Raw genomic sequence first — 12,120 nt, forward strand, 5'->3', positions numbered from 1 at the left:
TGTGGTCTCACCAAGGCCCTGCACAACTGCAGCAAGGCATCCTTGCTCCTGTACTCGAATCCTCTCGCTACGAAGGCCAACATACCATTTGCCTTCTTAACCGCCTGCTGCACCTGCATGCTTACCTTCAGCGACTGGTGCACAGGGACACACAGGCTTGCGAACCGTGTGCGCCCCTGGGATCCATGGGCCTTTATGCAGGCGTATGCCAGCAGGCCCAGGGCAGCAAGAGTCCGAAGCTCTGGTGACACCAGGTAAGTCGTATTGGTTTTTTGATTCGGAGGCATTAGCCAGCGGAGAGTTTCCGATCGCATTTTCCAGGCCGATTGTATTTCAGGAGTCTGGTTTAAAATGTTCTTTGCTTATGTCACCAGGAATCTGGGGCAACTTTTGTTTAATTTAATGGGACCAGTTATTGCACAGGATAAAATTTTCTGGAACACATAATTTCTGCATTTGTGGCCGAACCAGTGTTTTATAAAGATTCATCATAACTTCCTTGCTTTTGTACTCTGCGCCTTTATTTATAAAGCCCCGGATTCTGTAAGCTTTTTAACTGATTTCTCAACCGGTCCTGCCACATTGAACGATTTGTGTACATACACCCCCAGGTATCTCTGTTCCTGCAACCACTTTGGAAATGTATCCTTTAGTTTATATTGCCTCTCCTCATTCTTCCGACCAAAATGTATCAATTCGCACTTTTCTGTTTTTAACTTCATCTGCCACATGTCCGCCCATTCCACCAGCCGATCCATGTCCTCTTGAAGTCTATCACTATACTCTTCACTGCTCACTATACTTCCAAGTTTTGTACCATCTGCAAATTTAGAAATTGTGCCCTGGACACCTAACTCCAAATGATTAATATATGTCAAGAAGGGCCGTGGTCCTAGTACCGACCCCTGGGGAACACCACTGTGTACCTTCCTCCATTCATAGAAACAACAGTTCAGCACTACTCTCTGTTTCCTGTCACTTCGCCAATTTGACATCCATGCTGCCACTGTCCCTTTTATTCCATGGGCTTCAGCTTTACTGGCAAGCCGGTTACGTGGCACTTTATCAGATGCCTTTTGGAAGTCCATGTCCATCACATCAACTGCATTTCCCTCATCAACCCTCTCTTTCACCTCATCAAGTTGGGAAAAGACGATTTGCGTTTAACAAATCCGAGCAGACTTTCCTTAATTAATCCACACTTGTCCAAGTGACTGGTCATTTTGTGCAGGGTTACCCTTTCTAAAAGCTTCCTCACTAGCGACGTTAAGCTGACTGGCGTGTAGTTGCTGGGTTGAACCTTATACACTTTTTTCAACAAGGGTGTAACATTTGCGATTCTCCAGACGTCTGGCACCACCCCATATCCAATGAGTATTGGAAGATTATGGTCAGTACCTCCGTAATTCCCACCTTTACTCCCCTCAGCATCCTAGGATGCATTTCAACTGGTCCTGGTACAGCCAGCTTTCTAGTACCTCCTCTTTATCAATTTTTATCCCATCCAATATTCAACTACAGCTCATTAACTGTAGCAGTGGGCCCGGGCGGCGCTTCAGTAGACAGTTCGAAAAGACAAATTCACTGTCTCGGTCTTAAGTGCTCTGCTCATCAAGAACAACCACACAAACAAAATGGTTTTACAATGCTTACCTCTTATCTCCAGTCAAATTTATCAGTTGGCTCGTTGGTATGATTCTCGCTTCGGGGTTATTGGTTGAAACTTGCCAGAGATCCCGGACGAGCCCTTAATTTGCCCGCGAATTATGAACTTGCTGTTCGAACTTTTGCAAAAAAAAACACTGGCTTTGATACAGAGCTTTTCACGAATTCAGGACGTCCCAAAGCGCTTTAAGCCCATTGAAGTCCTTTTGAAGTGTTTTAATGTGGGGAAAAGTGTGCCCAAATCACCCCCACATGAATCTCAACTCTTTGGGAAGCAGTTCGGTGCAAAGACTCAGGCGCCTCAATGATGTGGACTTTCTTTGAATGAGTTCTGCTTGTAACTGCACTCGAGCTTGAAACAGCTCCCAGGCTTCCATCTCACGGGAGCAGAGTGTGGTCGCTGTGCAGCGGTTAGCAAGTCGGTGACGAGCTTGGGGTTGAGAGGCGTCGCTTTCAATCTATGAAATTTCACCAAGGCCCAGATAAAAGAAATGCTGAATGGAACAGTCCCTGTGAGCGATGGATTGAAGGGGACGGCGCTCCGAGCACAGCTGGAGAACGCGCAGTGCAGCAAAAGAGTTCGCAGCATTAAATGTCAGATTTATTAATCCCGCAATAATTAGACATATAATTAACAACAGCTCTTAAACAAATCTTTGCGAATTTTAGCCGAGGATCTCCAACACGTTATAGTTCCGAGTTCGATATACAAGTTAATCAAACCTTTATCGAATTCTAAAGTATCTGTTCCAAACATTTGATATCTTTTCCTTACCTCTACTACGTGACATTTTGCACGTTTAATAGGGTAACCTAACACAACTGCCCACCTTCTGATGGAAGGTTTTCGACCGGAAACGTTAAATCTGCTTCTCTCTCCACAGCTGCTGCCTGACCTGTTGAATGTTTCCAGCACTTTCTATTATTATTACCCGACCTTGTTACCAGAGTATCACTTCCCTTATCTCCTTACCACACTCCTTCCTTACATGTAGCATTGTCCGACCAACAGGCTCCATTCGCACAACGGGATGTTCTGCTTCAGGCATTCATTGGAACTAGAAGGGGAACCAGTGGAGGCAGCATATTTGGATTTCCAAAAGGCATTCGATAAGGAAACACATAAAAGCCTGTTACACAAGATAAGGGCTCATGGGACAGGAGGAAATGTATTAGCAAGAATAGAGGATTGGTTAACGAACAGAAAATAGAGAGCAGGAATTATCGGGTGATTTTCAGATTGGCAGGCTGTAACTAGTGGGGTGCCGCAAGGATCAAGTGCACATGCTTCAGCTATTTACAGTCTATATTACTGACTTAGATGAAGGGACAGAGTGTAATGTATCCAAGTTTTCTGATGATCCAAAGCTAGGTGGGAAAGCAAGCTGTGAGGACACAAAGAGCCTACAATGGGATATAGACAGATTAAGTGATTGGGCGGGCAAGAAGGTGGCAGATGGAATATAATGTAGGAAGAATAGACAAACAGAATATTTTTAAATGGTGCAAAGCTATTAATTCTTTCGTTCTGCAAATGAAGGTTATGGGGTAAGTAATGGTAATTTATACAATTCTAATTTTTTCAAATCAGCTGAATGTAGTCAATTTCATCAGGTTGTGATTTAAAATCTGTGTTATAAAAGTCACTTTCCTGACCAGGAATCGAAACCGTGTGGCGCAGGTGTAAGGGCTGCTTTTCTGAATCATTTAAAGGTGATTGCTATGAATCACGCAGCATAGGTTTAAAATCACGGCTACAATTTGTTTCGGTGTAGAAGAAGGGGATTGAACATGACGAAAAAATCCCCATGCAACGCCCGCGGTGAGAGAGAGTCCGAGCTTACAATTAAGTTAAGGTTGTTGAAGTTACCGCTGAGCTAAACCTGACGCCGATCAAAAGTTGAGAAACCGCTCAATATAAAGGATGAGTTCACAAACAACAGGCACAGTGCAGTCTGGTCAACGTCAAGCCTCTCTTTCTTATTCAGAGACATGAACGGGAGTCAGACGCCACAAACTTTAATTAAAGGCACAGATACGAGTAACACTTCCAAATCTTTTCACTGTAAAATTATTTCACTTTATTTAATGGCTGACTGCATTGAACCTGAAAATGATCACCATGAGATTTTATGTTCGCTGCTGATTCGCTTTGCTGTGGACACTAACGTGTCGGTTTCCGTAGTGCAGTGACTATCATGTTCGCTTCCTACATGGACAGTTTCCAAATCGAACCCGGGTGGATATGTTCGAGTGGAACATTTTTATTCTCTGCAATTATGGGTCCGATTATATTGAACAAAATTTGTCCCAGATTCCTGATGTCGTAAGTAATGAACATTTTAAACCAGCCTCCTAAAATACGATGGGCCTTGAAATTGCGATCGGAGGTTTGTCGCTGGCTTACGCCTCCGAACCGTGAAACAAATCCCAATTAACTGGTGTCTCCGGAGCTTCGCACTCTTGCGGTCTTGGGCCTGCTGGCATACGCCTGCATAAAGGCCCACAGATACCATTGACGCTCACGGTTCAGCAGCATCCGTTGGCCAGGCCAACCAATCACACAGGGGATTCCTACGATGCTGTGTGTACGGAATCCCATAAGCATAATAGAAATCTCCAAATTAATAACATTTCACACCACGGAAGTAAGAATAAATGGTCACATGTTCAAAATAAATGAATTTAATTAAGCATTCAATGGTCTCATTCTGTGCCTTTATGACTCCTCTCTGCCCCACACAACAGTGAGAGGGAAATAGAGGGCGAGCACGATTCCAACGAGGAACAGGTTCAGGAAGTTGTCATACAGTTATTCATATGCCAGTAAGTCTTTTAAAATTATTTCACTTGAACTTTTCCAGTTCAATTTTTACAAGGAGCATTTCAAGGAGCTGGGAAGAAGTTAAAAAATTGGGGTTGTTAAAAAAAAAAAGCCTCCTCATCAGGGAATTGAACAGCGGTCTCCCGCGCGACAGGCAGGGATACTCACCACTATACTAACGTGGAACTGCAACTTGCAGTGCTGATCAGAACTAGAATGGACCTGTGAACAGAGTGAGAAAGAGACAGAAGAGACAGACAGACAGAGAGACAGACAAGGACAAAGAGAGAGGGAGAGACAGGTAGAGACTAAGAAAGAGAGACACGCACAAAGAGAGAGTGGTCCCAGGGATGAGTTGACTTCAATATAATTGCAAAATACTGCAGATGCTGGAAATCTGAAATAACAACAGAAAATGCTGGAAATACTCAGCAGGCCCAGGCAGCATCCGTGGAGAGAGAAACAGAGTTAACGTTTCAGGTCTGGGACCCTTCATCAGAACTGGAAAAAGCTGGAGATGTAACAGATATTAAGCAGGTGCAGAGACAGGGGGGCGGGGTTAGGAGGGGAGGAAGAAATAGAAAGAACATCCTGTACTTTTGTAAGAGGCAGGAAAGATAAAATGTTGCAAATGGGAATGGCAAAAATCATACTGCATGATAAATGGGGGCAGGGATAATTAAGTGAAATTGTTGAACTCAATGTTGAGTCCGGAAGGCTGCAAAGTGCCCAATCGAAAGATGAGGTGCTGTTCCTCCAGCTTACGTTGAGCTTCATTGGAACAATGCAATAGCCCGAGGACAGAGAGATCAGAGTGGGAGTGAAGCGGTGAATTAAAGTGACAGGCGACCAGAAGCTCAGGGTCACCCGTACGGACTGAGCGGAGGTGTTCCGCAAAGCAGTCGCCCAATCTGCGTTTGGTCTCCCCAATGTAGAGGAGACCGTATCGTGAGCAGCGAATACAGTATATTAAATTGCAAGAAGTACAAGTAAATCGCTGTTTCAGTTATTTTGAGAGACTGAGAAGCTGGAATTGTTATCTGCAGAAGGTTAAGAGGAAATTTAATAGAGATTTTTCAATTTACAAGATGTTTTGATAAGAGTAAATAAGGAGAATCTGTTTCCAGTGGCAGGAGGGTCGGTAACTGGAGGACACCAATTGAACCTAACCGGCAAAGGTACCAGAGGGGAGATGAGCTTTTTTTTTCCGCAGCCAGTTGTTGTGATCGGGAATGCACTGCCTGAAAGGGCGGTGGAGCAGACGCAATTGTAACTTTCAAAGAGAATTGAATAAATATTTGTAAAGGAGAAATTTGCAGGACTATGAGGAAAATCAGGGGAGTGGGACTATTTGAAAAGCTCTTTCAAAGTGCCAGTGCAGGCTCAATGGGCTGCATGGCCTCCTTCTGTGCCATATCAATCTATGATTCTATGAATCTATGATTTAAAATTCAAATTGAATGTTTTGAAATATAAATGTAACATTTTAAAACTTAACAAAATTTACCGAAACAAATTTTAAATGTAAGTGTATGTTTATATCACTTTTAAAATATATTTTAATATTGATTTTAACCCTTACAATGGTAAAAGAAGGCCTTTCGCCTGATATTACCAGGTATAAGGGTTTCGTGGGCATTCGCTGGGCAGCAGTTAGCCCAACTCTGTGACAGCAAAAGTGATGTTGCAGCGGATGCGGTGGATGTGTCCAAGCGAAACTTGACAGACTGCAATTTCTGTGCGTGCGGATGCCTGGCACTTGTGTAGTCGTTCTGAAGGCATACAATAGTCTATGCTGTGCATTCGCTGTCGGAAGCACCGTAAAATCCGGGCCATGGTGTAAAATAAGATCTGCATAACAGTTCATCACATAGAATGCTCAATATATGTTAGTGAAGTATCTTTAGCATTTATGTCATTCTATGAACTAAGATTATCGTTTAATTAATAATAGTTAAAACAATTTTCCAGGTTAGCTGCGTGTTAGAGCTGAAGCAAAATTAGTTTAATTTAATAAAAAACTGTTATAAAAATGACTTCCCTGACCGGGCATTGAACCCGGGCAGTAAGTGTGCCGAATTCTGATCATGAGACTATTAGGGAACACTGAAGTAAAGTGACGCAATAATTGTAATTAGAATGAGTCAATCTGTATTAGATACAAATTAATTTTGCGTGTTTACATGTATAAGCATTTCATGACTCTGCGGCTTACAGATCTATTTACAATGTATCTGAAAAAGTTTGTCATTTATTGGGGTGCATCCATCTTCATTCGAAACCGTTTTAAAGTGCTCCAGCCTCTTCTACTTCCCTCAGACCGGCTGTGCAACAGCCACAGACTCACACGGTGCACTGGCATCCTCCAGTTCTATATATGCATATAGAGAATTAATGACGAAAGGTCATCGACCTAAAGGTTACACATACATGTAAAAATACTTGAGTCAGTTGTATATATATTTTCTTTATTTTTATAACATACTTCAGGATATTAATATATAAATATCTGTGTTTGAAACTGTGATTCTTCGAAATGGATTTTGGGTGTATCATTGCGCTGGTGATGAATAAATGTGAATGTATCTGTGTGTTATTGATCAATGTATTTGTGTGTATCGGTGTTCCGAATAAGGTCATTTGCGTGTAATTTAAAAGTAAGACAGAAATAAATAGCCAGGACATATTTTTGAATGAGACAGATTCACCCAAATCAATGAATAAATAATACCGATACATGTAAATATTGGATAAGCAACTGAAGGAATAAAATGTGCAGGGCTATGGGGAGAGGGTGGGGAAGTGTGACTAGCTGAAGGGCTCTTGCAGAGAGCCGGCACGGGCTGGACGGGCCGAATGCCCTCTTTCTATGCTGTATCCATTCTCTGATTCTATGATGCAGATCTGTAAGTGGTGAAAGCAACTACAGTGGCTCACCACCACCCCAGGGATGGGCAATAAATGCTGGCCTTGCCAGCGAGACCTACATCACTTGAACCAATATAAAAAACACATCTAATACAAGTTCTCATTGTTGTGAGATAACAATTAATATGTTAATTATCCAAACACATATGAGCTGCAAAGGAACCGTGACCCCGACATAATTTGAATAGGCAGCTTCCGGATCTGCAGTCAGGTGCACTACCGTTGCGACATGAGGTCTAGACAGCTCCCTAATCATATTCAGGTTGATATCTATATATATATACAGGAATCATAGCTGGTCCCTGGTGGTCGACTGGAACTCATCCGGTTACGATTCTTAATCAAGGAATTCAGCGTGACAAAAGATTGTATAAAGCACTGTATAAAAGTAATTCTAGTCTGTGAGATGAGTAATAATTGCTTGAATCACCGTTAATAAGCCCAGTACTTTCTGTTACAGATTTAGGTTACAGACTCTCTTTCTGGGGCACTTGTTCCGGGTTTAATATTACAAACTGGGTGACATCGCTGATCGCGTTGAGGCAGGGGGAGGCTGAGCGGCCCGAATGTGTGGGTGTGGAAGAGATCACGTTAGGGGTGTGCGGGGGGAATCAGTGACATTAATTGAAAAGGGCAGCGGAGAAGAGGGACTGAGAGCTTTCAGTGTGGGACAGTAGTTGTTTAAAGTGAGGCAACACATTGCCGATCAGCACAGAGGGAGGTCACTGAGTCAGGTCCCCTCTGCTGCTACTATCGAGCCGGGGGTGTCCGCAGAGAAGCGGGTGTCACGTTCGAGGTTTGGCGTCCAACCAGAGGTGAATTTATCCTCCTGTCAAAAGGGGCACAGCGGCTTCTCCCTTGTTCTTTAGTTGCCCTTTATTTCACTTCACTGAATAGATAACTTCGAGTGAGAGAAAACTGATCCACAGTGAGAGCCATTTCATCTTTTGTTCACTTTTAAACACTGGAATCTCCGAATCGCTGAAGTTCAGAGATGTAATCCATTAATCTGCAGGGTGGCAGTCAGTAAGAAATCGTTTCTGGCTGGATCCGGGAGAGGAGATGGCTTCAGGCTGAAGATTGCCGATACTGGCGATAGATTTTTGTTGGGTAAGGGTATTCAAGATTACGAAACCAAAGCGGATAGATGGAGTGAAGATACAGATCAGCTCGGATCTAATTGAATGGTGCAAAAGGCTCGAGGGGCTGAATGGCCTCCTCCTGTTCCTATGGAGTCACTGCAATGCAATGCACCCGAGTGCTGGAGGGTTTCCGGTGTGTAATGGTTATCGCATTCCGCTAACGCACGAAAACTCAACGTTTCGAAAGTGGGTAGAGGCAATTTAATGCCCTTTACCCATTCAAGTTTAGTGATTATGAAAACTGGAATAATTTGCATGCTTGGTTCAGTATAAATAAAATACACATTGACAGGCGAATTATGCCATTCAAATGGCAGTGTTACAGTGAGTGAAGTAATTCTCAATGATATTTCCCATATAGGACACAGTTTTGGTTGCGGTACTGTAAGCAGGATTTGGGGAAAGTTTGCGCTGATTTAGGGAATCTCCCACTCGCGTGTCGCTATTTGACGAGCTGGGCCTTATTTTATTTAAGAATTGAGGCTGGGGACTTTCTCATTGAGAATGTGGAAAGCAGAACAACACAGATTAATAGGAAAACAAAAGATCAGCGACAGGATTCAAAGTGCAGTTTCAATCGGTCTGTCTGTGTGTCTTTTCAATAAGAAACAAAGAATGCGCCTCACTAAAAATGTCCCCACCCTGTTATGATTCAGGAAACTGCACAGCGATATAGAGAAGAGGAAGAGAGAAGCGAGAAATACTGCTCCACGGAGAACTAATGCCGGGACTCCTCTGCTGCGCCTGGAGCGGCCTCCTGCAGCCCGGATACATTAACATCCTAACAGCTCATTAACTGTAGGAGTGGGACCGGGCGGCGCTTCAGAAGACGTGTCGAAAAGGCAATCTCACTGTCTCGGTCTCCAGTGCTCTGCTCATCAAGAATAGCCACACACACAAAATGGTTTTACAATGGTTAGCTCTTCACCTGGCTAGGTTTGAACCGGCGTTCTCGGCATTCGATTTTCGCTTCGGTGTTTGTTTAAATTTCCGAGAAGCCCACGGTTCAAATCCCAAAGGAGCGCTCGTGTCGCCGGCCACTATTCAACTTGCAGTTGAATCTTTTGCAATCACCATTAAATAACCGATTACCATAATTTACAGAATGCAACAAAGGCGAAACACACTTCAACGCATTTTGCACTTTGTAAGTAATCAACTGTTAACCATATCTCATTATACACATCGTATTTTAGGAATCACGATTAAATTGTTAATTGCTTATGAAAGCTGAAATTTGACGCAACTTTTGTTAAAGCCAACAGGATCGGTCACTGCATATAATGAAATCCTGGCGAATATCGTATATCTGACCGGGCTCGAACCGCAGATATTTCACGTGTGAAGCGAAATGGATAACCGGTACACTACGGCAGCCGCTGCGGCGTAACCCACCGAGAATAGAATCAGTAGTGAACAAAATATCGCCCGGTGCGCATTTTCAGATTCAATGCAGTCAGCTTTTTCATCAATGAAAGAAGTTTTCAGTGAAACGATTTGGAAGTATGTGTTACTCGTATTTGTAGCTTTAATAAAAGTTTGTGACGTCTGACTCCCGCTCATGTCTCTTCTTCCTCTGTTGAATAAGAAAGGAGGGGCTGACGTTGACCAGGCTGCACTGCGCCTGATATTTGTGAGCTCATCCTTTATATTGACTGATGTTGTTTCAGCTGAACCAATCAGCACAGAGGGGCTTTACTGGTCAGTTCCCCTCTGTTGACGATGTGTACCCAGCGGTTCCCGTAGTGTAGTGGTTATCACGTTTGCTTTACACGCGAAAGGTTCCTGGTTTGAGCCTGGGCGGGAACATTGTGTTTAATGCTGCTGTGGATGAACAACCAGCGGGTTTATTTTAAGTGACAAAAGAAAATTATTGCAAATGCTGGGAATCGCAAATAGAAAATGAAAATGGTGGAAATTCTTAAGAGGTCAAGCAGTATATGTGGATAAAGAAACAGAGTGAACGTTTCAATTCGATTACACTTCTGTTAGAATTGGGAAACGTGAGAGATGTATGGCTAGTTTATTCTCCTGTCAATAGGGCTACAGCGGCTTCTCCCTTGTTCTTTATTTAACTTCACCAATCAGATACGTCTGAGTGAGAGAAAACTGATCCACAGTGAGGTCCATTTCATCTTTTGTTCCCTTTTAAACCCTGGAATCCCCGAATCCCTGAAGTTCAGAAATGTAATTCATTGATCTGCAGGGTGGCCTTCAGTAAGAAGCCTTTTCTGTCTGGATCCGGGAGTGCAGCTGGAGTCAGGCTGAAGATTGCCGCTGCTGTTGATAGATTATTGTTGGGTAAGGTTATTACGGGTTACAGAAACAAAGCGGGTAGATGAAATGAAGATACAGATCAACCCTGATCTAATTGAATGGCGCAACAGGATCGAGGGGCTGAATGGCCTCCCCCTGTTCCTATTGAGGCGCTGCAATGCAATGCACCCAAGTGTTGGAGGTTTTCCGGTGTGTACTGGTGATCGCTTTACGAAAACTCAACGGTTCGAAAGTGGGTAGAGGCAATTTAAGGTATTTTCTCCATTCAAGTTTAGTAAATATGACAACTGGAATAATTTCATGTTTGGTTCAGTATAAATAAAACGCGCATTGTCAGGCGAATTATGAAGTAATTCTCAATGATATTTCCCATAAAGGACACAGTTTGGCTTGCGATACTGTAAGAAGGATTTGGGAAAAGTTGGCGCTGATTTAGGGAATCTCCCACTCGCGTGTCGCTATTTGAAGAGGTGGGCCTTATTTGACTTAAAAATTGAGGGTGGGAGCATTCTCATTGAGAATATGGAAAGCAGAACAACACAGATTAATAGGAAAACACAAGGTCGGCGACAGGATTGAAATTGCAGTTTCAATCGGTCCGGCTGGCTGTCCATTCAATAAGTAATAAAAAAGCGCGTCTCTAAAAATGTCCCCTCCCTTTAATGATTCAGTAAACTGCACAGGGATATAGAGAAGAGGAAGAGAGAAGGGGAAAATACTGTTTCCACGGAGAACTAATGCAGAGACTCCTCTGCTGCGCCTGGGGTGGCCTCCTGCAGCCCGGATACATTAACATCCTAACAGCTCATTAACTGTTGGAGTGGGCCCGGGCGGCGCGTCAGAAGACAGGTCGAAAAGGCAAAGACACTGTCTCGGTCTCCAGTGCTCTGCTCATCAAGAATAGCCACACAAACAAAATGGTTTTACAATGGTCAGCTTCTCATCTGGCTAGGTTTGAACCGGCGTTCTCGGGGTCCGATTTTCGCTTCGGTGGTTGTTTAAGTTTCCGTGATGTCCTCGATTCAAATCCCAAACGAGCGCTCGCGTCGCCGGCCACTATTCAACTTGCAGTTGAATCTTTTGCAATCACCATTAAATAACCGATTACCATAATTTACAGAATGAAAGGAAGGCGAAAAACATTTCAATAAAGCATTTTGCCCTTTGTAAGTAATGAACTGTTAACCACATCTAATTTTACACATTGTATCTTAGGAACCTCGTTTAGAATTGCATTGCTTATGAAAGCAGAAAAATGGGGCAGCTTTCGATAAAAATTAACAG

At 43.3% G+C, this 12,120-nt stretch overlaps 1 non-coding gene across 1 annotated transcript; it reads left to right on the forward strand.

The window, feature by feature from the left end:
- Nucleotides 1-10,295: 10,295 nt before the first annotated feature.
- On the forward strand, nucleotides 10,296-10,368 carry trnav-uac (transfer RNA valine (anticodon UAC)). The gene has a single exon. It is a non-coding gene; the product is annotated as a tRNA-Val (tRNA).
- The last annotated feature ends 1,752 nt before the right edge of the window (nucleotides 10,369-12,120 follow it).

This window comes from Somniosus microcephalus, unplaced genomic scaffold, assembly GCF_052327205.1.
Source record: "Somniosus microcephalus isolate GS21.2 unplaced genomic scaffold, FLI_Smic_1.0 unresolved_chr4, whole genome shotgun sequence".
Lineage (NCBI taxonomy): Eukaryota > Metazoa > Chordata > Chondrichthyes > Squaliformes > Somniosidae > Somniosus > Somniosus microcephalus.